Genomic DNA, 19,843 nt, shown 5'->3' on the forward strand with positions numbered 1-19,843 from the left:
ACTCCTGTTCATGCTGCCCACACTCATTTACACAATCTATTATTGGAATGGCCTTAAACGTTGCACAATAGTTCAACAAAACAGTTATTTTCAAGTCACAATTTGTTTGGTTTTTTTTTTTTATTTTAAAAGCAAAGGATCACCGATCTTGTTTTCATGTGAATGCTTTTTTTGGATCTAATTGCGGAGCATTAATAATGCGCTATAAAAAGCCTCAAATGGTTCAGTTTTGCATCTGTGTACAAAACCGTATCAAAGAAAATGGCAGAGCAGTGCAGGCCGACGTTCCCTTTCAGATGTAAATTGCCGTTTAGGGTCAGATGTAGAAAGGGTATTACCGGTCGGTAACGGCCGAAATTAACGAATTTAGGCCGTACCGACCGGTAATAGTCTTTTCTGATGTAGGGGCCGAAATCAACGATTCGGTAATTTACCGAATCAGTAATTTAAGGAATCGGTAAATTACTGATTTCTTAAATACTGATTCGGTAAATTACAGATTCGGTAAATTACCGAATTCCTAATGTAGGGAGCACTTAAATGAGTGCTTATCCCATGTTACCAACTACAAGTTGGTGGTAAATAGCGAAAACACCCCAAAAAGCAAATGTATGCAAATTGCTTCAGTGCCATGTTGCAGACATAGATGCCCTTAGGGCAGAGGTCTTCAAACTTTTGTAGGTTTAGCCCTCCAACTGAATTTTTTGAAATGTCGGGCCCCCCCACTACGTGACAGAAATCTCTAGAATCTGGTACACTACATAATTGACCGCTACCCGCATCTCCCGGGCCATATCCGGCAAATAATGTTCAACGCAAGAGTTTAGTGAGCTGTAGGTTTGTGAGAGACTGACATTAATTTACTATTAAAACAAAACTCCCCACCAACTCTGATTTTTCGGCAAGCATTGAAGTTACGGGATATACTTTTAAGTGTTATCCCATAATTGCCATGCTAAAATCTAAATTACCGAGTCCAAGAATGCAAAACTGTCTTGACTAAAATGGTAGGTATAGCCAATACATTATAAATGACATGGAGGCAACTTGGATGCTATTTAAAACAAACGTTTTCACCACTGCTCAAATGGGCACGTAAAACTACTTTTAAAATTGTGTGCAATAGCTGATAATCACCAGTGGTTGCTATTGCTAATAGAAAGCCAATACCAACATCATCTCCAGCTCCACGCCATCCCTTTACAAACCGTGCAATGTTGTTGGTTTTGGCTTTCCATTAGCAGTAGCAACCACTGGGGATTATCAAATAAAGATCTATTGATGATAATAGTAGGTCTGCAGCCGCACCCTCTGAAGTGGTCTAGCAGCTTCATGCGAAGCGTCTCACCTGAGAAATCACCAACATAAATACATTGTAAAACAATTTAAAAGGATGGTTTCCTGGGACATTTTTCAAATAAAAAAAATTAAAAATCAGTGACATGCTGAACACTCAGGTAAAAAAAGAATGATTATTTACATAGTGATATGTGTAGTTCCTCCTACTTAATTTTAAAAGACAAACCAGATCGTGAGAAACACACAAGCACTGTACTCACTCTAGACATGGGACTGATCTCAAAAGTTATTCAGCCTTCTTGCTCTTTACCTCAAATAAGACTAGGAGCATTGTAAGCGCTATAATAGGCTGTTACGAATGCCGGTCGTGCTCTATATGGCTGACAGTAAAAATACAGGCTTGGGTTTGCAAAGGCTGCACTGTGGGATGATGACATATGTAAGTGAAGAAATAAGCAATGTATGGGGTACCATTGCAGGGACCACGTTCTGGCTAGAGAGCTTCTCTTCTGTAACATTCAGGTGCTCTCCCCCTCAGGCATTGATATAATGAGTAGGCAATGGGCTTGTGCGAGCTGCGAGAGGAATCTAAACCACTGCAAATGAAAACTGTGGAGCGCCGTGAGTCAAAGATCAAATGCAATAGAAGCTAATTAGGCCTATGTGCAGGCACTGGTGGTTGAGCAATTTATCAAAAAGATAATTCAAACTCATAGTAAGCGTATCAGGACTTATATTGGTTAAGGTATTTGCACACTTAAAAATCTAAATACAAGCAATAACGTGCTCACATTTTAAAACAAGCCTCAAACACTGCTCCATAGGATTCCGCCACAGCGCCTCAAGATTGTCGAATTTCTCTGTCATGTCTGCCGTCTCCTGCCTGACTGAACATCTTCCTGGGTCCAGTATAAAGCAGTGCAGCCAATCAGCATGACAAACGCTCACTCTGCCCTTGATGGGAACATGATCCACAACACCACAACATGCTAATTCAAGGCTGTGGTGAGCGTACGCGGGAATCATCTGCAGCAGCGGGGGAAGTGTTAAGATAGCAGGAGCATAGTGAACTGGGCGCATCACTGGTAACCATCGAGGTTATTTATATATGAATGAAAATTTAAGTGCAGGCCAGCACTGAAACCCGACGACACAGAAGGGGTCCAGCGTGGGAGAATGGTAACCACATTGCAGGATGGCCCTTAACACCCAGGAAAAAAGTGTCTCCCCCTCCCCCTCCACCTGCCCTGTGAGCCACCTCTTGAGGCACTTACATTTTGAGGCTAGATTGCTTCCTGGCAGTGTAGCAATGCGCAAATAAAGCGCTGTGCGCTAGGATGCTTTTAAGCGGCCCATGTGATCAAAACTTCAGTTACGGCCGAATATCTGTCCAACATCTCCCTACCTCCCCCTTAGAGAATGCCCTCTTACCTGTGCAGTCCTTCACAGCAAGGCAACGGGAAAACGTATGAAAGCCTTCACAGGAAACAAGGAGAAAAGGCAGCAAAAGTGAAATACAGGATCTTTATGCCCGCAAATTTTGCGGCACTTCCTTGAAGCTCAGCTGCTGCCCTCCCTCATTGGTGGAACGTCACTGGTGACGTTCCTACCTACTGATTGGAGAAAGCGGGAGCAGCATCCAATCAAAACCCCCCATTTGCAATAGGGATAACTTGCGAGGTGGGACGGAGAAAAAACAAGATAATAAAGGCAAGACTTTCGGGTGGAGTGCGCGCCCCCCCCTGGGATGGTGGCACGCCCCCCCCCCTGGGGGGCGCGCCCCACAGATTGAAGAACACTGCCTTAGGGCATGTATGTCTGCAACATGTGCACCCATACACAATTGAGGGGTGCAGCAGGGTGTCAAAGTGACACCCTGCCTTCAATGTTTTCCCCCTTTTACCAAATCGGTATTTACCGATTCGGTAATTGACGTTCATTCCTATGGGAATCCAGGCCCATGGGAATGAATGGCAATTACCGAATCAGTAAATACAGATTTGGTAAATACGGAATCTTAACGATTCGGTAATTTTTACCGAATGATTTGCTACATATTACCTACATCTGGCCAATAGTGACATGGTTGTATAGTGGTAGTATAGTCTGTACTGCAAGCTGAGCTCCTGGCTCCCTGCACTCACCCCAATAGCAGAGCCTTTGTATTCATCAATCTCATGGACAAATTAGAACTTCTACATATGGACCCCGGTAGTAAACCAGTACAATCCCTACCTTACTGGCACATAATCTCTTTCTGCTGGTTCATAATGCAATACCATAAACTGGCAGCCAAAGGATTTGTGCTGCAGAGGGCTGGTATTGGGTTCTTTATGAGGAGGCACTCTAAAAGCCCATACTGTCCCTGATCCCGTATGTGTACGAACAATGGGGGCATATTAGCAAAGCTTTGCGATAACTATCGCAGAGCGTGCTTAGCTCTCATTTTCCTAACGCCGGCTATCGCAGGTTTTTATCGCGGAGCTATCGGTTTATTAGCTACGCGTATCTCCGAGGCGATAAAAATTCCTACGATTGCGGGGAAATCGCCGCTTTGCAGGGAACATCGCTGGCTTTCCAGCGATGTTCCCTGCAAAACGGCGATAACCTTGCTGATACGACCCTGTGGTCGTATCAGCATAATCCACCCCCTATGTTAGGGATGGCAAGTCAGGATTTTAGCAGACGTTTGATTTTGGCGAAAACCGCAGTTTTCGCCAAAATCTAACGTGTGCTAAAATCCTGTGGGCTGCCTTGTGAATATCGCGATGTAAACATCAGCGATATTTGCAAGGTAGTCCATCCGGGGCACGGCCCGTAACACCCACTTTGCATCTCATTGGAGAAGCAAAGGGAGGCGTTGGGAAAAAGGGTGCTAACATGCGATTATGCTGTGTTAGCACCCTCTTGTAAATAGGGCGCTGGTTTTATTTCTGCTTTTTTGGAGATAAAGCCCTTGTAAATATGCCCCATGGTTACTACTCGCTCGCTGTAGCAGTCTGAGGACCGGTGGGCAAGGAGGAAGAGAGAGAAACACTGGAGTGGGGTTCTCTCTCAGACTGGTTTATGGAAAGGCTGTGAGTGGCGGCAGGGGCTTCACATCAGGGTTATGGGAAGTCACTGCGCCGACTGCAAGGAAGTTAGAATCCACAGGTGAGAATTAGACATCGATACAGAAGATATGACAGTAGCATGACTGAGATTCAGGATTGCCCATTTCTGCCACAGATGCTGCTATGACAAACACCCTACATGAGCCTCCCCCTGGCAGCTTAGATAAGGCTACCAGGAGGATGTCCCGGGATGCCACCCCAAACTAAAGCGCTCAGAAGCTGAGGAACTAAATGTGAGGGAGGATTCTGAAAAGTATCACGACCCATAGAGCAGTGAACAAGAGGAAGGGGATCCTGTCAGTGAAGAAGCTGAAAGGGAACAAAACAATGCACTTAAAGGACAGAAAAACAGGTTTGAACTAGTACACAATGGAGAGGCACAGGTAACAACCTGTTGCTGGATGTCCTCTCCATGTTTGTTTGATCCTTAATTACTGGCTCATGGTTTTTTAGAACCAGGAAGAGAGTTTAATCTCATGAGAGGAGTCCAGTTTGCAGTCTAGTTCTCTCAGTTTCCACTGCCTTTTTCTGATAGTTGGGCGTACTATGCCAGGGAACAAAATAAACCTAATACGTTTTTCCAGACCGACAACATCTGTCTTGATGTCCCGAAGCATATGAGTGCTAAATGCCTCTTTCAGCGAGAACCTTTTCTTCAAAATGTAATCTTTTAGTGAGTAAAGAAGATATTTTGCGTGCTGAAAACTACTTATGCTGGAATTTAGCTTCAGACAATGGTGAAGTTATGCCTCCTTGAATGTTGAAGCCTTTCATTAGAAATGAACGGTTGCTCCTTTGCCCCTAATTGATGAAGTGTAGTTCCCTGATTTCTTACAACCCGAGGTCAATATTTTATAGAATTGCCGAGACCCTTTCTGGTAAATATGGACACATTTTGCATTTTCAAAATGTCTATTCCATAGGCCTGTTAATCTGCTTTGCAGATGTACAGGAAAAAAATACGTTTTTAAGTCTAATGTTAATATAAACCAGTCTTGCAGTCCTTGGATATGCATATCATGCTTTGTGTAGCAATCCAAGCTGTGTTTTTTGGGGCCCTTGTGTCACCCATATCTTGCTTTCTTTATTAATCCATGCAGGGCCGGACTGGGAACCAAAATCATCCCTGGCAAAGGGCTCCGCCGTCCCCCTGGGGAGTTGGGGGTGTGGCCAAGCATGCCCGGTGCCCGCTACGGCCAGTACAGCCCTGAATTCATGCTGTTACTTTGGGGCCCTTGTGTCACCCATATCTGCTTTCCTTGTTAATCCATGCTGTTATAGTGGGGCTCTTGTGTCAACCATATCTTGCTTTCTTTGTTAATTCATGCTACAAATGTAGCCCGTGTATCAGCAGTTTCTTATCTTGGTACAGAGGAGGAGCTCAGATGGCACAGACACCATTACTATCCTGGTGTCGTGGGTGATTTAGTTGTATGTCAGGTTTCCATTGGCCCAGTTTTATATAGAACATTTAATTTTCAAAATTGAGCATGGGTTGTTAAGCATTATTTTTTATATTTGTAACTCTTCCAACGCTGATTCCATATATTTTTTCCATTCCAACAGGTGAATTAATTGCAGAAAGAAACGAAAAAAGAAAAATTGATTTGTTTCCAAAGAGAGTCATATGTCGGATTAGCAGTGAAAGCATTGACTGCCGTATCCCATTCTGACAGACCTGGCTATTCACGTGCACCACAAATATCCAGGTGTTTCCTATAAAGGCAAATCCATGAAAATTACATAAAATCAACATGGGGGCACTGTGCCGGAAGGGGACTGTATCATTCACTGAGTAAGAAAAAGAGGTCATTGGAATGAGAAGGTAACTTGGGTATTAAATTCACTCAATGGCGGCAATCTGATAGGACCTTTATTACAAAGAGAAAATGGAGGACAATCCTGAGCGCCCACAAAGGTGAAAAAAAATATGTGTTTGGAACCTCAGATGGCTATCGATAAAATTAGATGTTTATTATTACATCAGGAAAATAACATTGATAAGGAACTGTATCCATATTCATAGTGCAACAAGGTTTTCCATACAAAGGGAGAGATGACAACACATCAGCGAAACCATACTTGTGAGAAACCATATAGATGCACTGAAAGTGACAAGGTTTATACTGCAATGGGACAGCTATTAGTGCATGAGCAAAACCATACTGGTGCGAAACCATATAAATGTACAGAGTGTGACCAGGCTTTTACTGTAAAGGGACAGCTACACCAGCAAAGCTATTCTGGTGGGAAACCGTATGAATGTTTTAAATGTGGGAAAAGTTTCACTACCAAAATATTGCGTGTCCTACATCAGAAAAACAAAACTAGCGCGAAACCACATAAATGTCGTGAAAGCAACAAGGCTTTTAAGCAAAAGAGCAATTTATTAAGACATCAGAAAAGTTACACTGGGGAAAAACTATATAAATATACTGAATGTGGCAAAGCTTTCCCTACAAATGTGGAGTTGATATTTAATTTGCAACACCGGACAGGTGAGAAGCTATATGAATGTTCTGAATGTAACAAGGCTTTCAGTACAAACAAATTTTTAGCACGGCATCAGAAGACTCATACTGGTGAGAAACCATACAACTGTTCTGAATGTAACAAGGCGTTCACTATAAAAAGATCATTAATAGTACATCAGAGAAATCATACTGGTGAAAAACCATATAAATGTTCTGAATGTAACAAGGCATACACCAGAAGAATATCATTGACACTACATCAGAGAGATCACACCGGTGAGAAACCGTATAAATGTACTGAATGTGACAAGGCTTTTAAGCAAAAGAGCCAGGTATTAAGACATCAGAGAAGTCACACTGGGGTAAAACCATATAAATGTACTGAATGTGACAAAGCTTTCTCTAGAAATGAGGGTTTGATAATTCATTTGCGACACCATACGGGCGAAAAGCCATATGAATGTTTAAAATGTGGCAGTGCTTTCACTTCAAAGAGATACTTGAAATTGCATCAGGGAACTCACACTGATGAGAAGCTATATAAATGCACTGAATGTGGCAAGACTTTCACAACAAAGCGTGAACTGACAATGCATGAGCGGAACCATACCGGGGAAAAGCCATATGAATGCTCTGAATGTGACAAGACGTTTAAGCAAAGAAGAATTTTATTGGTGCATCAGAGAAGCCACACTGGAGTCAAGCCATATGTATGTTCTGAATGTAACAAGGCTTTCACTTCGAAAAAATGCTTGATTGTACATCAGCGAAATCATACTGGTGAGAAACCGTATAAATGTACTGAATGTGACAAGGCTTTCACTACAAAGCGTAATCTGACAATCCATGAGCGGAACCATACTGGGGAACAACCATATGAATGCTCTGAATGTGACAAGAAGTTTAAGCAAAAAAGTAATCTAGTGGTACATCAGAGAACTCACACTGGAGTGAAGCCATATAAATGTTCAGAATGTTACATGGCTTTCACTACTAATGGGGAGTTGATAAGACATTTGCGACACCATACAGGTGAGATGCCATATAAATGTTCAAAATGTGGCAAGGCTGTCGCTACAAAGGCGAATCTGATATTGCACCAGGGAACTCACACTGATGAGAAGCCATATACCTGCCCGGAATGTGGCAGGGCTTTCAAACAAACTAAAAGTTTATCATTACACCAGAGAATTCACACCGGTGAGAAACTATATAAGTGTTCTGAATGTGACAGGGCTTTCAATACGAAGAGATCACTGACACTACATCAGCGTATCCATACTGGTGAAAAACCATACAAATGTTCGCAATGTGACAAAGCTTTCACTGTGAAAAGATCACTGAAACTGCATGAGGTGAACCATTCTGGTGAGAAACCATATAAATGTACTCACTGTGACAAGGCTTTCCCTGCAGAGAGAAACCTGATAGTACATAAGTGGACCCATACTGGAGAGAAGCCATACAAATGTTCAGAGTGTGACGAGGCTTTCAGGCACAAGTCTACTTTATCACAACATCACAGAACCCATACTGGAGAGAAACCATACAAATGTTTAGAGTGCGACAAGGCTTTCAGGCAGAGGGGCCACTTATCCTTACATCAGAGAAATCACACAGGAGTGAAACCATACAAATGCTATGAATGTGGAAAGGCTTTCAATCTTAAGGACCGTTTATCACAACATCAAAAAAAATCACACTGGAGATCAACCATATCAAAGTAGTCAATCTGACATTGTTTTCAGCACAAGTAGGCAACTGATGGTACATCATCAAAACCATGCTGAGGAACCCAGTCAGTTCAAGTGGGCAGCTGATACGATGGAAGCAGGACCATACTGGGAAAAAGATGTATAAATGTCCGGAATATGACAAGACCTTCAAGGAAAAGGATCAGTTACTACCCGTGAAGAATCACACTGAAAAGAAGCCATGCAGATGTTCATTGTATGAAAAGGTGTTAATCGGCAAAGGCCATCTGATAGTATATCAGAGAATTTATACTGCTCAGAAACCGTATATATGTTCTAAGTGTAAAACGGATTTCACCATGAAGAGATCACTGATTCTTCACAGTGCATTAACCATCCACAATGTCTCCTCGCTCTCATTCAGTTAAGTTAATGCTTGTATTTGACCATTTAAAGTGCTTGCTGCCTTTCAGCTAGGTTTGTGCTATGGAAATACCATACAGATACACACAATCTAATACTAAGTCAGCTGAGCCGTACTGTTAAGAAAACCCATAATCACACTGATTGTGACAAGGCCTTTTTAAAAAAGTCTAATTTGCTGGATTACCCATGATATCACATTCCATTCCATGAGCACAAAGACCACACAGAAGTATGAGATGCAAACTCATGCCAGGGAATACCGCGAATAGGGGTTGCAGGGTATTGTGTTTATCTCATCACACACCATTACCCACCTGGCACTCAGTCTTGTGCAGTGTCCCTAAAACTGGGTTAGATGTTGATAAAAAATAGCTGACCTGTATTATAACCTAAATAGTGCAAGCAAAAAGATCACCCTGGTGTGATTAGACTCTATATTTTTAGCTCCAATGGGGCTATGCTATAAAGAAAAATGCTATTTAGGATTATCCTGCTACCGTACCCTCTAGTTGAGGTGTGTTTAAATGAGGAACTGTTTAAGCTGAAGATCATGGGTCTGTAACACCCCATGGAACTTGAATACTATCATCTCCATGAAAAACATGTCCGGCAAGGCCAGCAGTTTCATTACAAAAACAGCATATATCAAAATGTATATTAGGGTGACCAGAAAGAAGGTAGGAACTTTATGTATATTTGCTACATATGCAGCTTTAAACATTGAACAACTACCAATGTGCAACAGCAACAAAAACTCTAAAGGTCTAGATTTTACTCCTGTATTATGAGAAAAGGACACATGCTACTTCCACCAATAAACCTGCACACACATTTTTGAAACTTAAAGGTATGAAAAACAAACTCCAGAATATAAATAAGCTATCCTATGTTAGGTCCTAACTTATAATAACTGTTGAAACCCCACCAAAAGGGAAACCACCTACATCACTGTAAACAAATAAACATTGATTAACACCGGCAAAACCATTCAGAAAAGGATAAGTGAGCTAGAATGAGTCATTTTTATTCCGTCCTGAAGGGGCCAATGCAGTGTAACTTTGTTGTACAAGGTTGCAGCAATAAAGACTATTATGTGTGATACCTTCAGCTAACCCAATCTTTTCAACCAACTGCACTTTACTGCAATATTACAATGTTAACAGCAAAATATTTAAAGTCCCAGAACACAGTGTGATGTCAGTTAAACGGTCAGGGCTGACTTAAAAGTGGGGCATTTACCGTGGGGACACCTGGCAGCTATGAATGTCCACACAGCAGCAGCACCACCTTAATGTAGTCAGACAAAATTGTGCTGTGGTGAACAAGGTATTATACTGTTGACCGAGTTGAAGAGTTGATCACCACTACAACGTCATGATATTCAGTAAAGAGTAGATGAATAACTCCCAACTGTGCCCACCAATTTGTTATTAATGTCATGTGTTTCATATATGACCTATTGTCATTTTCCCTATGCCTTATTATGCACGTTGTAGGCCGTTTTTGCTTTGCTCACATTAAAAAATATGCTTGCTTTTGTGCCACATTGTATTTTCACTCAAAACTAGAACGTTTTCGTGCATTATTCTGTTCTTGGGATTTAGTCTGCACAGCCTGAGCAAGGTCGAAAAGCAATGCCCCTTGTCATTCTCTGTGGTCATACACTAGGCTCTAGACATACTAGAAGAATGTGACTGCTGTTTTGTACCCACATGTCTTCTCATATAACTGTAGACAGGGTTTCTGGACCAACAGACACATAGAGAGAGGGTCCTGAGACAAGTGGGCTGCGTCAACTGAGATCCACCTATAGAACTGTAGAACATCCACCTTTGTATGCTAAGGTATGAATTTAACCACAAAACCCCAAAATCTATAGTTTATAACCACATAGTTTGAGTAGAGCAAGGGGGGGTAGCAAGCCGCCAGGTAATATAGCAGTGCTTTTCATTGTATATGGTTTATTAACTATGCTAATAAGATTTACATGCATTTGCTGGCTAATTGTGGCACAATTATTGCACATTAGAGAACAATAGATTTAATAAACATTGCAAACTTCCTTCGTGTCTCTTTTCTATCTCATTGTGGACAAGTGCGAGTGAGAGAGCAAAAGGGTGTATCCTGTTACTGTGATCCCTGAGAGGGTCAGGAGTGCTGTGTTTTGGGGTCTGAAATTGCTTGTCTCTCTGGAAAAGTTAGGAGGGCAAGTAAGGCACTATAGCTAGTCGGACTTGGGCACATAGATACTGATGTTGTCTTATGCCTCAGTCCCTACATGCTGTTCTGTAGTCTCTAGCATAGTTTTGTTCCTGAGCAGAAACCCTGCAACATTAAAACATTTGAATATAACTTTTACTTTACTATCACTTTAGCATGCCTGTGAACCAGACCCTGAGAGTGTAAGAGGTAAGGAGATGTGAGTGTGAGAATGTAATACACAGACTTTCTGTGCTTATAACTATCAGCATAAGCATAAGTCCATAGTACACACTGCCAAGAGGAGGCCACTACATACCTTGTATTACTTCTCCTTTAAATTAAATATGTGCTTTATAGCAATCACAGCAAATTAAAACACTGAGAAAACACCACTGAAACCCCACCCAAAAATAATCACTTAAATAAGGACAGCCTAATTATGAATATATAAAAGAAGCAAACCGGTCACAAACCAACAATGAAAGCAACTGAAAAACCTACAAATGCAAAAATAAAATATATTTAATCAATGAGTTTTTGAGGCCAGAGAAATTAAACCGATGAACCTTCCCTTTCTAGACTGATTCCTTCTCTTCTTAGCTTCATAAAATGAATGTTAAGAATTACAAAAAATGACAGATCTGTAATTTCACGGGGCTCTCCAGTACAAACAGTAAACACAAAGATTAAGAATAAGGTTAAATGCAGTCATGATTTGACTTCAAAAACGACGCACTTGTAAAGTTATAACCCTGTGAAATGGAAATAGGAAATTAATCTGCCTCAAGTCTGAGCTGAGAATAGTCAAAGCAGCTAAAGCAGATTCCTCCATAAAGTACACTGTATGAGATCATTCACTCACTGACATCCAGGCGCTGCAACTGGTAAAGAATCAATCCTGGCATCTGTTCCTAAAATCGAAAAAGACAGAAGTGGAGGCCGACTATTCTCTCTTAATGCCACAAAACTGTGGAACTCTCTTCCACTCCCTCTTCAGGCCGAACCCAATCATCTTTCCTTCGGCAGATCTCTCAAGACGTGGCTATTCCCTTAAATCTCGCTGATCATCTGCCCTGGTTTCTACAAGCGCTGGGATGCCTTCGGGTAGCCAGGCGCTATATAAATACCATTTCAATTAAAAAAAGGACATATAAAGGCACCCTGGGTGGCTTTTCCTGTCCATGTGAATATGGCCCCTTCTCACGCAACACGACGCCGAGATACCCCCATGGATCCATGCATGGCTCCTAGACGATGTCGATTGACCTCGTACCACCTCCATTGACGGTGCCACAGCCGGCCCTAGCCGGCTCCCCGGCCGGTGCCGTCTCCGCCTTCCACCCCGACATGGAGACAGTGCCGGACCGGTGTCGATCGATGCCGATTCTGACGCCGAAGGGGAATTAGGAGGTAGAGACAAGCTCCTCACAGTTAGTGATGAGGATGCTAAAAACTACTCAGCCCTGAAGAGTGCTCTGATTGATGGGTTTGGCTTAACCACTGAGCAATATAGGTTGTTGTTCAGGGATACCCAGAAGACACATGCTCAGGACTGGACTGATTTTGTAGATTGTGCCACTAAGGCTCTGGGAGGGCTGGTTATTGAGCAGCAAAGTACATGACCATACAGGATTGTATGATTTGATTATGAGGGAGCTGATCCTTAGTAATTGTCAGAACCAGCTTCTACACCAGCACCTGGTGGACTCAGATCTGACCTCTCCACAAGAATTGGGTAAGAGGGCAGACAAGTGGGTCAGAACCTGGATTAGGCCTAAAAATCAGGGTGGTGACCAGAAGGAAGATTCTACCAAGCCTCAAGAGAAAGGTGGGGATAAATCAAAAGAAAAGTCCTCTATAGGGCCCCAAAACTCCAATGGTAGGGGTGGGTCCCAAAACACTTCCTCTAACCCTAAGAAACCTTATTGCCATGTTTGTAAACAGCCTGTCCACTGGAAGACTGACAGCAGTTGCCCAAGGAGCAACAATAAGGAAAACATTCCCCCAAGTAATACTCCCAGACCTCCTGTTACTATTAGTAGTAATCCCCCAGGTGGTGGGAGTGCCCCCAAGAATTTGGCTGGGTTTACTTTGGGATCTCATGTGGACTCTGGCCTAACCAGGTCCCCTTCCATAGCTACTCTTGTCTGTGAAAATGGCATGGGGTTTGCCAACTTCACTGCTTGTCCCAACACTTTGGGCAAGTACAGACAGGAGCCCCACATCAATGGCCAGAAAGTTTAAGCCTACAGAGACACAGGGGCCAGCATCACTATGGTGACTGACAGTCTAGTCCCTTCAGGACAACTTTTACCTGGGTTCACCTATCAGGTGACCAACATTGATGGAGTGCAGAAAGATCATCCCATGGCAGTAGTAAATCTCAGCTGTGGAGGTGTCACTGGCCCAAAGAGAGTGGCAGTGTCTACAAACTTGCCTGTAGATTGATTACTAGGAAATGATCTAGAGATCTCAGCCTGGGCTGGGGTAGAACAAGAAACCCATTCCAAAATGGTAGGCCTTCCAGAACAGGTTAGTGGGGCTGTGATGGCCACAGCCCCAGCTCAAGCAGAATTCCTTCCTAAAGAGGTTGGAAGGGCTGTGATGGTCATAGCCCAGGCTCAAGCAGACTTCCCTGAAAAGGTTGGTAGGGCTGTGATCGTCACAGCCCAAACTCAAACAGATTTTAGTGTTGTGAAGCCTGAAACTATGGATCACTCCACTCAGACAGAGAGTATTGGGGAGAAAGAAAAGTCTCCCTCCCACCAGACAATAGGCGAGAGTCAGCCTCCTCAGGGAACTGACCCTACCCCTTGTGAAGGATCTGCCCCAGAGGTAGCCAGGCCTGGTCTGGCAGACCCTCTGATGTCAGTGGACTCTTCCAAGATTGGACCCTGCCTCAGTCAGGCCAGGGCTGTATAGGTCAGGGAGGCCAGTGGACCCCAAAGGGCCCTCCTGTCCACAGGAACCACCCCATCAGCATATTAGGGGCACCAAAGCTAGCAGCCTTATCAAGGTGAACATTTCTAAAAACTCCTGAGGGATCCCCCTTACTCTTAGTTAGGAACCTCCCGCAGAAGGACTCTGTTGGGCACAGCCAAACCTGGGACCCCAAGGCCCCAAACCTGACCTGTCCCTCCAGTAAGCCAACAGAAGGGACCCAGCCTCCAGCTGTAGGCAGCCAGAGGTTGACCCTGAGAGCACAGTGCAACTCAGTCATGGAAAGAAAGGCATATATGGTGGATAGTGATTGGAGGAAGCTGAGCCCTACATTAGTGGAGCCTCACTTCAGTACTCCATAAACCCCAGCCTTTACTTTGCCAAAACACACCACAGGTAGTAATTCCCCATGGTGGAGCCCCTCTGATACCCCTAGGGTGAGGGATTGCTTAGTGGACCATGAGACAGGGGGTAACCATGCTAGTGCAGGTACTTCCTTAAATGGCCACTTAGGCAATATAGGCTTACCTGGTCAAGGATAGCCTTATCTCTTTTCGTTTGGGGGGGGGGGGGGTTGTGTTGGAAGGTGGATACCTGACTATGGTTACCCCAGATTTTTTTTGCCTAGTGTTTAGCTGGTTTTCGACTTAGTTGGCCTGGGATCCTGCTAATCAAGGCCCCAGGCTATCTGCTCTCACTGTAAAACGGACTCCATGTACTTTAGGTACGTACCTAATTGGATATTAGGTCACTCTTATGAGTCCCGGTACAGTGTACCTTAGGTACCCAGGGCATAGGTGCACCCTAGGCCTACCAGGGGCTGCAGCATATCTTTTGCCACCCCTGGCTGGCCATCCAAACTGACACAACTGGCTGATCACACAGCTGGGGCAAGGTCGTGTAATCACCCCTTGCTTAGATATAGTATTCCTATATCTAACCTTATATCTAGACACATATACACCTATAAGTCACTCCTATTGCAAGCCTTAACAATCCTGGAGGCAGAATGGTTGGTTTTATGTGAAATGAGGCTCTAGCATGAGCTGACCCTGTCTGCAGCGTTCAGAACCATGTCCTTATAGCTGTTCTAGGATATAGTCATACCATATACCAGTGGTACCCACACTTTTTTGACCTGTGGCTCCCTTGACCTAATTGGCAGTTGACCGTGGCTCCCCATCATGACACTTTTTTTTTTACCGGTGGGGGGGATGTAAGCCCGACCTTGGGAGTACTTCCAGTACTATAACTGGTTAAATGAGAAATAATACAAAGCTCTTGCTTAGAATGAGTTGTGAGATTATACTCATCGTAGTGTAAAAAAAGACAAACTACAAGCCCCAGAATGCACTGTCTTAAACGCTAAAAAGAGCCAAAGAGCAGCTGTAGGCGTGCCTGTTCTGAGCTTTAAAGGAAGCTTGCATTGTTGCAAACCCAGCTGTATCTGTTTATGGTCCGTTAATAATGCTTTGAGAAACTTTCATTTATGAAAAAGCTAAAACATCTTCTATCCTCTCAGCCTTTTCGTTTCTCAACCTCTTGTTGCTGCCTTTCCTCTTCACACATTCTTTTCTCCCCTTTCTCTGCCTTGTTGTGGAAAGGTAGGGCCGATTTCGACCAAGGACCTTTGAGTATTTGCCCGGCGTAAGCCGCCTCTCATACCATTCAATATTATCAAACAAAGAGGCAGGCGCTGGAGCCTGGAAGGCAGGAAACAGGAGTTTATTCCGACGGAGCAGAACACGTCAAATCAGACAACAGGGTATCTTCTCGAGGTGCTCTAGCCGCATCTCTGAGGCCTGGCCTCTTATACACTGGTTTATGATCTTTATTACAGTAACACATTCCTGCAAACACTTTGAAGTACGGAAAAGACATCCTCGGAACCCCCACTTCATGCCCGATCCCACACACATTTACAGTAACAGTCCCCACCCCGGTCTCAACAGGTGCTGACTGTCGCGCAGCTGGATATTCCGCCAGTTCCCGGAATGTGTGTGGCTGATCGGATCTCATGGGGTGGGGGCTTCGATCAGTTGTGGATCCTTTGATGAGAGAAGCTTCCTACTGTATGGGGGCAATAAACTGCATCCGCAGGGCCAGGTGGCGGCCTGGGAACGAGTAGGACAATCAGGCACAGAGGGAAGGGGGTTTATCAAAGGGTACGAGATCATGAAAGGGATGGAGGGAGGTGTCAAGCTGGGAACGGGATGTGGTTCCGAGGCAGGGTTGCGCTGAAGGGGAGGTTTATGGTCCAAGCATGTGAGAGCAGGGGCTGTCCGCGTACGGGGGATGCTTACGAGGTCAGGGGGAGAGAGACACGCTGGCTAGCGGCAATGGGCAGAGAGGCCATGGCATTCTAAATGGCGGCCATTTACGTGCACATATGAGCCTAAAAGGGACAAGATGGCGCCAATAATGTTGATGTCGCAAACTAGATTTTAACAGTCCTCCCTTTTCAACATATCTAGCCAGCTTGTTAGTTGATATCTATCCCCATTATATTCCTAACCTCGACATCGTACAAGGCTTTCATGCGTTCCTTTTCGAAGTCCAGAGTCTTAGAGCAGATACAGTTTGCACATCGTGAACACAGAGGTGGCAAACATTGGATACCCAAGCAGAATCCACATATTATGACAACCGGTATCAGTATGATCATAAATAACCTCCACCCCCAGTTCTTCACGGTAATCCAGAACCAACCCCCAAGCGACCATTCTTCTTGTTCCTGGTGAACTTCTGAGGAAAGTCTGTGGAGGTGTTCAATGGCTTTGTACACTGAGGGTGAATTGTCCGGTATATAGGTGCAACAGCTGGATCCAATGATGCGGCATGCTCCTCCGCGATCCGCTAGAACCACATCTAGAACCAGGCGGTTCTGAAGAGCCACCAGGCGGACCGCCTGAAGCTCGGCTGTATTGTTCGTGAGAATGCCAGCTGTAATGTTCATTGTTGCTTCAACTGCCTGGGTCAAATGTCGGATGGCACGGCTGTTCGCCATCGGGCCCCAGAGTGGAACAAATCCTTTCATGGCATCCAGGAACTGTGCTCCGGTGGAGTCGGCTTGCTCAATGTCCTTTGCTCGTTTTTGCCAGTGGTGGTTTGCTGGAGCCACATAGATCGGAGGAAGGATGAAGGCAATGTAACAGGTACCCCTCCAGCCTTTGTGGAGCCAGGTGTAAGCTATTGTACCACACACAAAGTACATGTTCGGGGAGGTGACAAAAGAGGGTTGAGTCCAAAGTTCTGGTGATTCGGCAAGCGCTGTGGCCTACCAGCTGGGTCCCGAGGCCTTCGATGCAGGCAAGGCCTGAGACATTGACGACAGATAAGGCCACAGTCAGGGTGGCAGCTGTTCGTTTCCGGAGGTAGGAGAAGGTGGGTCTGGCGGGGTTGTTGAACATCTGCATTTCAATCCGTTCTTTGGCAGGGATGTCCAGATGAATAGAGTCGTTAGATGTTAGAGGGCAAAAGGGGGCAGCAGTTCTCCCTGTTTTGTTCTGCCAGACCCCATGATAGAAGTGTGCCATAGTTCTGCTGGAAGTGGTATTATCCCTGTAGCTCTCTTGCAGGAGGATCAGCGAAGCAAGGCAGGAACCATGAAAGGTGAAGGGATGAAGGGGATACAATGTCCAGTGGCGTGGTGTATCAACCCGCAGATCCAGCAGTTGGTGGCATTGGCGGCAAGGTTGTCTTGGTGCAGTCTCTGCACAAAGGAGTTGTTCCAAAACTCCTTACGTATTTCTCGGAGATGCGGTGAAAGAGAGACCTGGTAATGTTCTTTCGTTGTGGTAGGCTGTGCAGTGGTCAGAAATGCCTTATGAGCTGGTGCGCTCTCTTCCACGATCCAGAGGGTGGTCATGAGGAGGAGGCAAAAGAGAAGGGCGAAAAAGAGGGCAATAGTCTTTGAGCTGTGGATTCTGTCAGCCTTTGGGTTTCTGTAGCGGTGCTTCGGATGTCCGGTTGCTTCCATCATCTTTGTGTCGGGTGCTTCCATCATCTTCATGTCGGGTGCTTCCATCATCTTCAAGGGGCTCTGTAGCGGGCAGAACCACAGACTTCGTTTTGGCTTCTCTCCTGGCAGCCTTTGTAGTGTTAGGCCACCGCTCTGAGAATTGTAACTTAGTCAGTGGTCTGCTTAGCCGAAGCTCCCTCCTTTCGTCGCAGGTTGTACCCTTCTCTGGATGGCACAGTGGGATCGGGGAATTCTGTCAGTTCAAGTGTCTCTTTATCAGGGTAACAGCTCAGGGATGGTTGATCCTTGTTCAGGAGCTCTTCTTGGGTGGCCACCTCTTCGGTCATCGCCAGGGCTGAGGAGATCTTCTTACAGTGGTGTGCGTGCAGCCAATTCTTCTTCCCTTCCACTTGAAGAGCCGTTCGGGTGGTGAACAAAACTTGCCAGGGGCCCGTCCACCGGGGTACCAGACTCTTTGCTCGCTGGAAGTTCTTTATCAGGACGTAATCTCCGGGTTGGATGTCGTGTCCAGGGCCCCTGAAAGCATCGGGAATGGCATGCAGCACCTGTTGATGGATAACAGACAGTGTCTTAGTCAGATTGTACAAATAGTCAGACATTAGGACGTCCAGGACGTCGTGAATGGATGTTGGTTTCGGTGCAGACCAGATACTCATGGGTCGGCCGAAAACCACTTCGTAAGGGGTCAAATGGTGTTTGGTGGGAGTGGAACGCATTGAAAGCAATGCCAGTGGGAGAGCGTCTGGCCATTTCAGTCCCGTGGTAGCCACTATCTTAGCTAGCTTGAGCTTCAGTGTGGCATTGTGTCGCTCGACTAGTCCAGCAGATTGGGGGTAGAAGTCTGCATGGAACTTTTGTTTTACACCCAACCCTTTCAAGATGAGTTGGATAACTTCGGCTACGAAGTGGGGGCCATTGTCGCTCCATAAAATTCGACAAAGGCCGTAGCGAGGGAAGAATTCCTTCAGCAGTACTTTTGCAGTGGCGATGGCAGTGTTGTCGCGAGTTGGGTAGGCTTCCACCCACTTGATAAAAGCACACACGACCACAAGTACATATTTCAGGCCTTGGCATCTTTCGAGTTGGATGTAGTCCATCTGCAGGACTTCAAATGGGTGATTGGGAACCCCAAACCCTCCCCGGGGTACTACAGTTCCTTTCCCAGGGTTGTGTTGCAGGCATATCAGACATTGTTGGACCAGTCGTTTAGCAGAGTCTGTAATCTTGTCATTGTGCCAGACTCTGGAGACAAGTTCGGCCATAGGGGTAGATCCTATATGTGCAGGGGAGTGTGCCATGGTCAGTATGGGGATCAGGTACGAGTCGGGCAGCAACCATTTGTTCGTGTCTTTTGTCCGCCAGCAGCCTTCATCGTCTTTCAATCCCACCCGTGCCCATTCAGTCAATTCTTGTGGTGAGCTGGCCATCTGGATGTCCCTAATAGTCTCCCTAGCGTCCGTCCATTTTTTGGCTTGTGACCTAGTCACGTACATGCGTGTCGTTGTCCTATTCTCGGCAGTGGTTCGGGCAGTAATGTCGGCCAGTGCATTCCCCTGCCCAATGATGTCTGTCACCTTTTTGTGTGCCTGGCATTTGATGACTGCAAGTTGCTTGGGGAGGAGGACTGTTTCAGTCAAGGCGGAGGCTAGATCTCCATGTAGGATGGGTGTGCCGTGCGAGGTCAGAAATCCCCTCTCCTTCCATGGGAGGCCA

The 19,843-nt window shown here is 45.0% G+C and overlaps 1 pseudogene; it reads left to right on the forward strand.

The window, feature by feature from the left end:
• Nucleotides 1-5,982: 5,982 nt before the first annotated feature.
• LOC147700420 (uncharacterized) lies at nucleotides 5,983-8,889 on the forward strand (annotated as a pseudogene).
• Nucleotides 8,890-19,843: the final 10,954 nt, after the last annotated feature.

The sequence above is a fragment of the Lissotriton vulgaris genome, chromosome 8, assembly GCF_964263255.1.
Source record: "Lissotriton vulgaris chromosome 8, aLisVul1.2, whole genome shotgun sequence".
In the NCBI taxonomy this organism is placed as follows: Eukaryota; Metazoa; Chordata; class Amphibia; order Caudata; family Salamandridae; genus Lissotriton; species Lissotriton vulgaris.